General features: G+C 44.6%; 1 protein-coding gene across 2 annotated transcripts in view; it reads left to right on the top strand.

Annotated features, from left to right (window-relative positions):
• Window positions 1-14028, top strand: part of DHRSX (dehydrogenase/reductase X-linked) — a 474272-nt gene that overhangs the window by 126475 nt on the left and 333769 nt on the right. The window contains exon 1 of one of the 2 annotated variants that reach the window (XM_056558835.1): window positions 10614-10811. The exons of the other annotated variant lie outside the window; for it this stretch is intronic. The gene's annotated coding sequence lies outside the window, so the exon portion shown is untranslated. Of the gene's footprint in view, window positions 1-10613; window positions 10812-14028 lie in introns of those variants that run through there. 2 annotated transcript variants of the gene reach the window in all.

Raw genomic sequence — 14028 nt, 5'->3', positions numbered from 1 at the left:
AGTGAATGTAGCTGAAATGCAATACCACACATAACCTACTGTATATACGGTTGTGGCATTGTTTATGAAGCAAAGCTGCCATTTTCCTAATCCCGGACAACAACTTTATCTTCAAAGCAGTCATGGTCACGCGTATTTGACCTTTGCTTCACTTTAACAAGCTACAGTATTGCAAAGGTCAGGTGCCAATAAGAGCCATGAAGAGTTTGGTCACTTATTAACTGCCTGGACCCCTTTCTTTAAAGGGGTACTCCGGCGCTAAGACATCTTATCCCCTATCGAAAGGATAGGGGATAAGATGCCTGATCGTGGGGGTCCCGCCGCTGGGGACCCCCGTTATCTTCCAAGACGCACCCCGTTAGAATCAGCCCCCGGAGCGTGCTCGCTCCGGGTCTGATTACTAGCGATCACGGGGACGGAGCATAGTGACATCACGTCTCCTCCCCCGTGTGGCTGTCACGCCCCCTCCATAGGCTTGCATTGAGGGGGCAGAGCGTGACGTCACTATGCTCCGTCCCCGTGATCGCTAGTAATCAGACCCGGAGCGAGCATGCTCCGGGGGCTGATTCTAATGGGGTGCGGCATGGAAGATCACGGGGGTCCCCAGCGGCGGGACCCCCGCGATCAGGCATCTTATCCCCTATCCTTTGGATAGGGGATAAGATGTCTTAGCGCCGGAGTACCCCTTTAAGGCATCAGTAAAAATCTGTTCTTCTGGAGAACCATCAATCTAATTTTTGTCATTTGTAGGTAACAAGTAAAAAAAATTTAAAACTGGAGATCTTCTTTAAAAAGCAGAGGTAACATACAATTTTACATAGCATATAACTTATTTTTTCTGTATACAGAGTTGTCAATTATTCTGGTTTGTCATCTGCTGCTTAATTTACTTGTTTTCTTTAAATAAAAGCATTTTGTATTTATTGATAATTACTATGTGTTTCTGTGTCTTATTGCATGGGTGTTAGGGTCACGGCAGGTGGTGGATCCTCTTGGCCTGTATGGATGATGACGTGAGCCGTGCCAGGGAGCGGAGTCTAAGGTTGCAACCCCTGGCACGACTCGTCCACACAGGTTGCTGGGATGTGGCGTGGCACAAAAGGAAACAGACAAGACGAGGTCAAGGTAGCAGTAGGTCAGGGCAGGTGGCACAGGTGCAGTGTCAGGGAACGGAACAAGGATAAGGAACACGGATATCAGGGACACAGGAACACAGTATGCTTTCACTAGGGCACAAGGCAACAAAGATCTGGCAGGGAACAAAGGGAGGATCTGATACTTAAAGACAGGGTGCAGGTGGACACTTAATTAAATGAGTACTGGCCCTTTAAATGTAAGAGCTCCGGCACGCCCGCCCTAGGAGGCGGGGGCATGCACGCTCGGGGTGCGAGAACAGGAAGACCAAGGAGGTGAGTGACGGGCTGGGATTTGCATGCGGGCACGTCCCGCAATGCAAATCCCAGCCCCGCCGGTAGCGGGGACATTACAAGAGAGCACTCCCAGCCAGCGTGTCTGGCCGGGGCACAGATGTTACAATGGGACCATATACTGAAAATCCATGAAGTATGTATGTGACCCATCAAGTTTATTCTCTATGGCAGGGGTGTACAAGATTTTCCTGCAGTAGGCCACTTAATCAGAATGCATGTGTAACGCATGTTAATACAGTCTATGGTCCACAGAAAGTGACTGCCCTAGTGACCATCTTATATGGTTATTGGATCACTCACTAGAAAAAAAAAAGTATACGGTCTATTTACTATTTTAAACAGTATATCTATGGATCATATATTTTTTTTAAAGTGATATAATATGGTCATTAGGGCACTCACTTTAAGAAAAAGTATGTGTCATTGGGGGCTTTACATGGTGGTTGGGGGCTTAGGGAACTCACTTCAATTTCCAACAAAAAAATATTAACCCGTCAGGAACAAGCATCTCTAACAGCCATCATTCAATATTTGACCAATAAAACTTGGTTCTCTCTGCTAATTCAATTAATTAAAAGACAATTTTGGATTACCAATCTACTGTAGGTTGACAGGATACAATTCACACACTGTAAATGCAAAACTAGTTTACTGCGTACACTCAATAGTCCACCCACACTATAAGAGATTGTGTCAGCCTCAATTTCAGCATTTAGAGGAAAGTCCTTTATCTTATCTGTCTTGGAAGATTAACTGTATGGTGCGGTCAATGCCCACTCATAACTTTACATTAGGAGACAGAGCCTTCTGCACCCATAGCCAGGGCTAGAGTGTTTTAGAACATAAAAATCTAAGAAAATGGCACAAAAATTACTCAAATAATCACCGAAAATAGGCCATACTTACTGGTACAATGGCAGGTTAGACACCTATTCCCACTATGATGCAGATCAGCTGCAATGCTACATGAGGGAGGTCACTCAGGTGCACAATACTGATGAACAACCACTCAGACCCCTATTATTCAAGAAGGGGGTAGCTGCTTAGCATTCTAGTTGCACACAGATAAAGCATACACAGGGTGTTAGTTACATGATAGCATTTAGTGCACCACGTTGGCTTACAACCTATGAATGACGCCCATAGTATTCAATCAGGCGGGCTGCCCTGCATCTTATATGTGCACCCCACAAAGCACTGTATATTTTATTATATAATAAAAAGATATACTCCATGTGATAAACATGAGGCATTAGTTAATATTTTGGCCAAAATATGCAAGATCGCAACCCACATCAAGGTTCCTCTCTTGCAAGACCCTTCACTAACATTATAAAAAAAAAAAAAAGTGGGCAAGCCTATGTTGTTGCTGATTTTACTACCCATTAAAGCAAATCTGTCATCAGTATCACCCGCACTAACCTGTCATACAGGCTTGTAGTGCGGGTGATACTGATCAAAATTATACTTACGGCGTACGGAACCGCCACGCCGTTCTGCCGTTATTGCTCGTTTTCGAGGTTTGCAAATTAGGTCCTTGGGGCATGGGCAGAGCTTGCACACGAGCTCCAGGCCATTATCTTTGGCCGGGCGGGCGCTCCAACCTGCTCATCCATATGCATAACCCCCTCCCTGCATGTGCAGCCATGCTACTGTACGGCGCATGCGCTGCTCAGTAGCCCGGCCGCACGATCAGGGAGGGGGTTATGCATATGGATGAGCAGGGCATAGTGCTTGCCCGGCCGAAGATTATGTCAGAGTGCCCGAAGCTCGTGTCCAATCTCCGCCCATGCCCCAAGGACCTAATTTGTATACCCCGAAAACAAGCAAAAATGGCAGAACGGCATGGCAGTTCCTGTTGCCGTAAATATAATTTTGATCAGTATCACCAGTACTACAATCCTGTATGACAGGTTAGTGTGGGTGATACTGATGACAGATTTGCTTTAATGGGTAGTAAAATCTGTTGCAGAAAATATGCAACTGTGAATGTACCCTTAATCACTTATTTAGTATACAGAACCTGTGTACAGCTGGTATATACTTTTAAATGGTCCTGTATATAATCACTTATATGATATACAGAACTGTGTACAGCTTATATCTACCTCTATATGGTCCTGTACATAATTACTTATATGGTATACAGATCCTGTGTACAGCTTGTATATACCTCTATATGGTAAATGTATGTGGGAATATTGGTCTTTTATATAGGTGATTTTATTCAGTAACAATATAGTGCTATTAGTGGTAATGTTGGTGGTGGTCATGGTATGGTGGAATTATTTGTCCTTACTGGTAACACACAAAACTAGCAGTGTGCACCTGTGCACACATTAAAATAGTCAGCATCTCCAAACAAAATTAAGTTTTTTGTACTGGCATTATTGGTAATATTGGTCTCAGTATAAAGGATTTGGTAAGTTACAGTATAATACGGATAGGAGTGTGAATTGCTGAAATCACACTGTACAGTTTCTTGCTGGCAGTAGGAAGTATATTGAAGGAGGAGGTTGTATGCGATTGGGCGCAAATGTGGGAGTGGTTAGGGGAGTTACTGGGGAGTGTTTAGGGGTGTGGCTTGGGCTATGGGCTCTAGCCCCCGGTCTTTTGAAGACCTAGCAATGCCCTTGCTATACAGTATACATGAAAATAGGGAAGGGTTATGAAGTGTTACTATTAGTTAAATATATTTTTGACATGTTGCACAGACATGTAAAAAGTTTTGATCAGTGCTCAGTCTACCTCAGATTGTTAGACATAGCTCAGTGAAGTATGAAGTGGCACGCTACACTCCCAAGCTTGCCCCTCTGTCTCATTGCAAGACATAATCTCCATAGACATATAATGGAGCCCTCCCCTGCAATCATTCAGACTTAGCAGTGAGCCAGGGAGTGAAGTGCACAGCCGCACACCCCTGGCTATAATATAGAGATAAGTGGGGGCCTTAGCACTGAGACCCAGACCGATCTAAACTTTTGACATGTCTATGTGATATTTCAAAAGTTTATTTCAATGACAATAATGCTTTAAGTAAATGTTCCCTGTTGTTTACGACCTGTGCTGAATAATATCTTGAAATATGTTAATAGAAGTCAGAGTTTGGTTTGTTTGATGTGGAGCTCCAAATGTCCTGCTAGACAGATAAAAATAAATGGGTACCCTGAAGGAATTTTTTTTTTCAAATCAACTAATGTCACAAAGTTAACCCCTTAAGGACCAAGACAATTACGCCTATATGCCCCTTAGAGACCAAGCCTGTTTTTTCAAATCAGGGACGTATGACTTTATTAGAGAGTAACTCTGTTAACGTTTTGCCAATCACAATAATTTTGTCACAAGTTGTACTTCATGTACATAGTAAAAGTAAGCTGATATCAAATGTAGTTTTTTTTTTTTTTACAATGCAAAAAATCATGAAATTTTAAAAAAAAGTAAGATTTTTTGCTATTTTAACACTAATAGGTTGCATATATTTATGAACCTCCCCACAGCATTCACACGTTCCTCTCTCCCCCCCAGCACAGCCCGATGTCCACATACCGGTTGTAAGATGTCTACAGGGTAATAAAGACTAGCAACAAGGTGGTGAGTCGCAGCGTGTTCTTTCTACATTGTTTTGCATTTGAATCACGGATCTTCACGCTTGCACCGCACCTGAGCACCAAGGGACTGTATTATTTCCTACTTAAGAGCTGCATGCCCAGATAGGGAAACGCAGTGCCTAGCTCCCTCTCTGACATTGTTCACATTTGCATATATTTATACTTACTGTGCAAATAGTTTATGAAAAATGTACTTTCAGATGCCTACTTTATTTTGAAAGCATTTTTATTTTTTTTTATTAACATTTTAAACGAAGTAGAAGCCTAACAATTTTACTTGAACTTTTCGGGTAATTTGAAAAGAACATCTTTGCTATGCAAGGTTTGCAGAAACTTGGAGGTGGTAGAACATAGAACCCCCCCCCCCCCCAAATTACCCCATTTTAAAAGGTATTCCCTAGGTGTTAAAATATTGAGTATTTTCACACCAGTTTTTTGGCAGAAATTATTACAGTCAGTGTAAAAAATTCGAAATTTAAATTTTTTCACAAATGCATCAATTGTGGGAAATTTTTTTGTACATTGTGTCTGAAAAGGAGGAAATGCACCACATATTTTAAGAAATAAGGTGTAGCTGGTTTAAATAAAATATGTGATTTATTAAATAAGTATCAATACTATACACTTAGTCTGGTATCGGTGCAGGGCCCTTGCTACAGATCCAGTAAAATGAGTTAAAATAACATTAAAACATGGTAGTTAAAACAATGCCAGTATTTGTAATAATCATTATAGCAATTACATTTTCACAGTATGCCATCTTTGTTTTGTGTCTCAGTTATAGATCCTTATAGACACAATGATGTAGTCTATGCAAAAAATTCCAAAAAATAATCCTGTGTGCCAGTAATTAAACTAAGCAGAGTTGAGATGTGAGCGCTGGATGATGCAAAAGTTAGAGCATAATTGCACACTGTCCCGTTATCAGGGATGTGGCCTTTAGCGGAGGGTATGCGATACAGGTTGGATTGGGCTGCGCCTGACCTGTATGTACAGAGTACCTTGTTTCCAGATGCAGATCATCGCTAGAGGTGTCCTCACGGTGCGCTGGCTCCACGAACTGTAGGGGGATGCCGACTTCTCCTGCTGCTAGGTGACACGGCACTGCGTCCGGCTTGCTGTAATAGAATCCTGGCAGGTAGGAGTGGTGAGTGCAGACCTTGTCAGTGGCATCCTTGTGTGGCAGTTGGAGGCTTCCAAGCGTGTAGTAAACCTTGCAGTGGTCTTCAGATACAGGGACTCCAGAGTTTTGCAAGGGATTAGAGTGCAAATGTGCAATTTCTATATGTAATATAGATTTGGTAGCAGTACTGGACTGTGTGCTGTGATGGGGATGCCAGACATGTTTCGGAGGGGGGGGGATCTCCCTTTCTCAATGGCTTAGTATATGTCACGCCCCCTTCCATAGTCTTGCATTGAGGGGGCGGGGCGTGACATCATGAGGGGGTGGGGCTAACTCAGTAAAGCTGCCATTGTTCCGTAACTTGGGGTTGGAGTCATTATTTGCCCCCCGTGCCTAGCCCAGGATCCAGCGGTATACCTTCGGGTGAAGTAGAGGATAAACCACACCCTGGCATCACAAACACAAGGGGTTAATGCCATCTGCCCCTAGGGTAATTCCATCTGCCCTCATCACACTCTCACAACTTTTGGCATCACAAACAGGGTACGGATGTGCGCCTTATGCAAAAAGTACTCCCCCAGTCTGAATTGTGTCCAGTATTGCCAAAAATTTGCACGCAGATGCGAAAAGAAATTGTGCCAGAAAGAGTACAGGACTTTTTTCAGTGAAAAGTGTTTATTCCGAGGCACTTGTGAAATAGAGGTGCAGAAAAGTCTGTATCTACCATTGTGAACTGTCCAAGAATTGTGCCGACCATGTGTAAAATTCGGTACGAAGCTATGCTGAGAAACAAAGTACTGTCCGTACCTGAAAGGGTTAAAGATGTGCCGGAGAAGCGCGCGAAAATGTCCCGCACTGGTCAGCGTCCCACCCTTGGTCGTGGAAACCATGTTGCTGTATTGAATCTAAAGTGGAACCTGAAAGATCTGCCCCTCGTTGCTGGGGGAGCAGAAGTCAGCACTGCACCGCTGACGCACTTCCGGCTGGTGGCCATTTTCCCCGAAGTCCTGTATAAAAGACACAGCGCCGCTAGACCTCTTCAGTTTGCCAAAAGTCTGTGAGGTAAGCAACATGGCGGAGCAAGCAAGCACAAGGTCGGAGAGAGTCACAAGATGGCGCCAGAGGCCCGGAAAGTTGCCACGGCGCACATGTTTCAAGAGCTGGTGGATCGTTTACAGAGAATCTCCATCAAGGCCGAAGAAGCCTATCTCAAAGTCCTGCTGCCCAAGGACGATGGAGGGTGGCCAGCAACCCCAGTGGAAGGTACTCTGGCATCGTCTAGAGGAGCGTCACTGGTGAGGCTGTCCCCTCATCACTAGACCTGGGGATCTTGGGCGGAGATCTTCATGGAGGAGTCGGAAGCGAGTACCCTGGCTGAGGCAGCTTTCTCTGCCCAGAGCATACCCTCCAGGTCCAGAAGCCTGAAGCATGCCCCCGGTCACCACCGCTGCCTATTTGGCGATGTGCCACAAGTAGTCTGTGATGTGCATGAGTACCTGTCCAAGTTACCTAAGTACCTGTCAAAGCTACCTAAGATGGCTGTCACCGCTCCCAAGTACACCCAAAGTCAAGGAGCAGCCGTATCCAGTACAGGTGTGCCCAGGCCTACTCCTAGCGCTGAGGAGATTTGGCCTGCTCACAGGACACCAACTAAAGTGCCTCGGCCTACTTCTGCTGAGGAGGTTTGGCCGGACCAACAGGCACCAACACCGTGCCCCCAGTGGTGCAAGCTGCTGCTGTTCAAATTGTAGTTATCATTAGTTCCTCCATAACCGAGTCTACCCTGTGTAGAGTGAATTGGAACACACAAGTTAGTCTTTTGGAAGGGGCACAGTCCCGTGGTCCCCGTTATATGTCCCAGTCTAGGAAGCAGTCTGATAGGCGAGGCTGGGATGGAAAATTCCCAGGCTGAAGAGTTATGAGTGATAACTTTGCTATTAAGTCCAGATTAACTTTGTTTGTGGTCGGGGCTCCACACATGACCGGCAAGACTTACCTACACCTGTAGATAATACTTCTTCAGTGGTTCCTGTAAGGAAACTAATAACACATATGCATAACACTGTATAGTAAAGCGGCTGAACTGTGCCCATGCCCAAAAACCACGACCGAGGGTTAGCCTTTAGAGGGCATACCCTATTAATTGTTAAAGAAAAGATAGGGGGGAGGGTGGGTTTCGTCAAATGCAACGCATGCACCTGTGTGATGGGGGGGGCGTGCATTAAATATACAACACCCCTCCCACAAATACGCTCGCACCTGTGTGATGGGGGGGGTCCGTTAAATATTCAACGCCCCTCCCACAAAGCCTGATTGGCTTATCACTTGTGGTGGGGGCGCCACATGTGACCGGCAAGATGTACCTACACCAGTAGATAATACTTCTTCAGTGGTTCCTGTAAGGAAACTAATAACACATATGCATAACACTGTATAGTAAAGCGGTTGAACTGTGCCCAAAAACCGCGACCGAGAGTAAACCTTTAGAGGGCAAAAACACAAAACCGTGCTGAAATAAAATCATTTATTGGAATTACAATACAGTGGTCCCTCAACATACGATGGTAATTCGTTCCAAACGACCCATCGTTTGTCGAATCCATCGTATGTTGAGGGATCCGTGCAATGTAAAGTATAGGAAGCTGTACTCACCTGTCCCCGTCGCTCCGGACCAGGTCCTCACCGCTTCCGATGCTGTCCCAGGGGCTCCCAATGCTGTCCCGCTGCTATGGTGTCTTCTTCGCGATCCTCCGGTGTCTTGCGCATCTTCTGCAGGGTCCGGGCCTCGCTTTCTGGTGACGTTATTACGCTGCTGCGCCGGAGCGGCGTGCGTAGTGACGTAATAACGATGCCGAAAAGCAAGGCCCAGACCCTGGAGAAGATGCGCAAGACACCGGAGGATCGCGAAGTGGACCCGGAGCAGCAGGAATAGGTAAGCGAACCTGCCAGGGATGCTTAAACTGCTATCCGACAGCAGCTTAAGCATTTTGCGCTGTCGGATAGCAGTTAATGCGATGGCCCCGACATATAAAAGCATCGTATGTCGATGCTGACATCGACATGCGATGGCCTCTGAGAGGCCATCGTATGTCGATTTTATCATATGTCGGGGCCATCGTAGGTCGGGGGGTTATTGTACCAGGTATCTGAAGACATCAGCCATTTTGTTGTGAGGATTTGGGACATAATTAGCATAGCAGCCTGACTTCCACCTGCCTCACTTCTGTATAATGTGCGGAGGAACCTTGTGTCGTGATACTGCAGAATCTGCACCAATGTGAAAAGAGTGACCAAGGATTCCCGATGGTGATCAATGACCTTATGTGAGAAATGAACTGTGACATGGTCAGAGAGAACTTCCCATCGTGTTCACGTCACAAACATTCTACGTACCTACATGGAAGGTTAAACTTAACAACGGCTGAACTGTGTCCATCGCTGCGACCGGGGGCAGGCCTTTAGAGGGCAAAACACCAGACCTGGTAGGTTAAGTAGTAGAATGCATAAACCTCATAAACAGCCCCTATGACAGTAAAATCAACCAACTAATTATGAACGATGGCTTTACCTAGTGATGGCTAGCTATAACCACTATACATATTCTGAAGAATAAGCCAGCACTGACTCTAGACCATGCTAGCATACAAGCTAAATATACTGACATGTGTCATTAAACCAAGAGAAACTGATAGCTGCCTGTCAGGCCTAAACTACACTATCCAATCCCTATTTTAGAGGCCCAAAACAGAAACTGTTAGCCAATTGACAAACAAGTAACCTGACCTCATGACAGACCTTGACCATGATGTGCATATTTACCTGTAACCAGAACTAAGCTCGAGAAAACTTACCTGAAGACTACCCGAACTGTACCGACAGCCATACCATGAACTACCCACCAACTGTACTCCGAAGCATTTGCCTGTTGCGGGTAATCGAACCTTGCATCGCCATTGTACCTCTAGACAGGCCAGGACTATGCATAGACAATGTGCCTATCCACCTGAGAGGTCTTACGTGCCATCGACTACACTCAAATAACCCCAACCTGGACACTGACCCAACCTTAAACCGCCAAACTTCTGCCTCAAAAGTGAACCCCGATGTGCCGTCCTGCCGCGATTGACAGATAACTTCATATCCATCGTGCCTGTAACCGTGCTTTGCGTAACCCTCGAACCTGTAGTTCAATTCGAGAACCACCATCCTGAACCTTTACTAGGTCTTTTTGTAACCGTTGTGCCTGTAGATGTGACAGGTCTTTTCGTAATCATTGTACCTGTAGGTGTGACAGTTCTTTGCGTAACCCTCGTGCCTGTACACGTGACAGGTCTGGCATCACCATCGTTTCATTTTTTTTTTTTTTTTTTTACTATGTGTCTTTAAACTATAACTCAGAAAGCATGTTAGTGACAATAACTTCGCAGTGTATCCCACTTCAGGTGTGGCAGGTATGACGGGACTACAACCCTTATGCGCCATGACGTTGTTGCTCTGAAAGCGTGTCATTAACAACAACTCCGCAGTGCATCCTCCTCCAGCCGTGTTAGGTATAAAGAGTATACAGCCAACTGTATGTCGAGATGTTATTGCCCTGAAGACATATCAGTGACAACAACTGCACAGTGTATTCCTCTGCACACAAGGCAGGTATGATGTGTATACCATCTATGTCTACCGTCTATGAGTTGTGATATTGTTGTGTAATGATATAACGGCTATGACATAATACCATAAAGCTGTTAAACAAAAAACTTTATCCCCTATACATTTGAAAGCTTTATTGTAGACTCAAAACGTCTACCCACAGAAAACGTTGACAAGATTACACGCTACCAAAGCTATGCAAACACATACGCAACGAAAGTAAAAGACATATATTACTAATGTAAAGGACGTGTGTGCCCCAATGCTAAAAACGTATGTGCACTGCAATACTATGATGTAAAAACACTATAACGTGTGAAACTACATGAATGAAATTTACGCACTGTAAATGCTACCATGAAAAAACACATCTTATGACTGCTATAATATTTATACCACATATAGATAAACACCTATAAACAACCAAATGTACTGTAATTGACAAATACAACGTACGTACATACGTACGTTAGAGATTTTCTAATGGCGGTTTAACCCCGCGATTGCCTGCTATTTTATAACAGGGGTTATATAACAGGTACTTTTCATAGTGTCAAAGCAGCCTATCACGTAAAAGAATGTACTGTAAAAACACGATAACTATATGCACTATATATGATATTACAAGTGTATGAACCGTATAAGACACTTTTTTTTTTCAACCTTAAATGGGTACTTTCATTAAAAAAAAAATTATAAAAAAAATGTTTCTAATATATTTTATATTTTTTTTTAAATCATGTTTTATGTGTTTTTTTTTACGTTTGTAAACCTGGCCACTAGGTGTCACCCTATATGGCTCAGGATTACTTTTCCCCCAATGACGTTCAGCACATTCGGATCAACGCTGGCCGGGCAGCGTGGTCCAGAACGCATGTGCTGCGCGCACGAGCGCTGTGCTCGCTCTCTGCCTGTTTCCTATACAGGCAGAGAGCGAGTACAGCGCTCGTGCGGCACGCAAAATTTAAATATCCCCGCCCCCCTACATCTCCCTCTCCTCATTCATTGCAGCGTGCGAGCTACAGGAAAGAAAGAGAAGACGGGCGGAAGCGAGCCCTGGCCAGGCTTCAGATGACGTCGCGTCTGCTGGGGCCGCCCACTTCCTGCCCTCACCAGAGAGCTAAACTCTGAGCTCCTGCAGCCGTTCTACATAAGGTAATTTTATGGGGATTTGGGCAGAAATACAGACAGGGATAGATGTAGTTAGTGTCAGGGACAGATGGGGAGGGGGAATAGGGAAATTTAGCTTAGGGATAGCTACTTTGGTACGTGATAATGTACTTCCGGTACGAACCTATGAATTCCCCTACCAACATAACATAACTATTGAATCCACAACCACCTCTCTATTATATATATATTTTTTTCATTATTGTTTTTTTTTATAACAAACTTTATATAAACCAAATGACCAGCAGTACACGTGCGCATGCAGCGCCACCTAGCGACGGCATCCGTGCACTGCAGTCAGCGTGCAGCGGCAATGGAAACCTTGCAGGTACTCGCAGCCCCCGGGACCCCAGCGAAGCCACGGACCCTGGTAAGTTCCCATCAAACGTCTGCCCTGCGTGCATAAATAAGACATAACCCCCACAAGCCCCCCAATACACCCCGGTACCACCGCTGTTCTGTTCGGCAGCGCTGGAGACCCCCGCCCCGGCCCACCGTGACATGACAGCGCATATAAGAACATAAGTAAACACAGATTGTATCGCCAGATACCGGCAATTACCCACCGTAGCCCAGATTATGACCGGAAAACCTCTGCCACCAATCTCCACACACTGCTAGAGGGGACCTACGAGCTAACAGCGGACCACAGTAACTGAAAACCCTGCCAAACGCAACGCACGCACCTGTGTGACGGGGGCGTGCATTAAATATACAACGCCCCTCCCACAAACATGCAAGCACCGGTGTGACTGGGGGCATGCGTTAAATATTCAACACCTCTCCCACAAATACAGCCTGATAGGTTTATCACTTTTGTGAAGCACCATTGTTGTTTTCTAGGTTCCTGCAGTGTTTAAGAAAAGTTCCTGGTGGACTAATCAAGAGCTCCTGTAACCATTTGGGTAATTTCATGTACTCCAAAATATATTTATACAGTAATATATTGTTTATTCTTTTTGCACAAGTGAATGCAATTATCATCATTGTTGTCAGATTGGATTGTTTAAGGCACATTGTAATAAAATGTAAATCATGTGTTTATACAAAAATGTCTGAACTGTTTAATGTCTTTTCTGCCCATGGCAATTGTATGGGAGGTATCCTGACCCTGTCAGGTGCAGCGTATCCTCTACCTCACTGCCAGGGCAGTTACCAGCCAGGTACAGAAAGTAGTAGCACCTTTGTATAAAAGTTATCAATAAATAGCTATACTAATGTCTAGTCAGTATAGAATAAATAATTCTAATGACATTTCCTGTACAGATAGTAAGTAATGTACATAGCGCTTATGTCTCTAAAATAGTCAAATATTACATGTTTAGTCAGGACTGTAGCCATAAAGTCAGTATAGTCAGTCCACAATAGTCATCAATTGTATCATCAAATGTTTAATGTCTACTTTCCCGTCCATTGTGTACAGGGTACTCTTGTGGCCAGAGAGTTCTCTTGGAGGTGTAACAAGTACAGTGACATAGCTAATGTGTATATACAGTAGGTAATATTGTCATATGTTGTCAGAAAATGTGTATTTACTTGTATAATGTTATGGGGAGAAGTAGCTATTGCCGAAGGGCCCCATTAGCAAAGACATTGGGGTAGAAAGCCTCAGGCAGCCGATCCAAATCAAATATCTGCTAAGTATGCAGTTGCAAGACCAAAAAGATTTCACATGTTTATTTCATAATACCAATTATTAATATCCTCACGCATTGGAGCATGTGTGGATGTTAAGAGCAATGCTATATGGACTCTTCACCAAATGATTTGTTCACCAGCCCTGTGAAGGACATTTGTGACATGCCCCAGGAACTGCTTTTTGCTATCTCAAGGCCTCAGTGGCCACTTCATGTTCGTCCGCCTTCCAGGACTGGGCACTGAGGATGGCTGTTGTTAAGAGGGGGGGAGTTTGTGGAGGCCCAGTACAGGAGTTGCATCTCTGTACCCTTGCTGCACTGTCAGGCAGACTCCATTCAGTGATCCCTGCCAACCCCCCCTGTACCATTGTTCCGTGAATAGTGTTAAATGCCTATGATAATTAATGTAACGT

Source organism: Hyla sarda, chromosome 2, assembly GCF_029499605.1.
Source record: "Hyla sarda isolate aHylSar1 chromosome 2, aHylSar1.hap1, whole genome shotgun sequence".
Taxonomy (NCBI): Eukaryota; Metazoa; Chordata; class Amphibia; order Anura; family Hylidae; genus Hyla; species Hyla sarda.
Note: the sequence above shows the minus strand (reverse complement) of the source record. Positions and strands in the feature narration are given on the sequence as shown.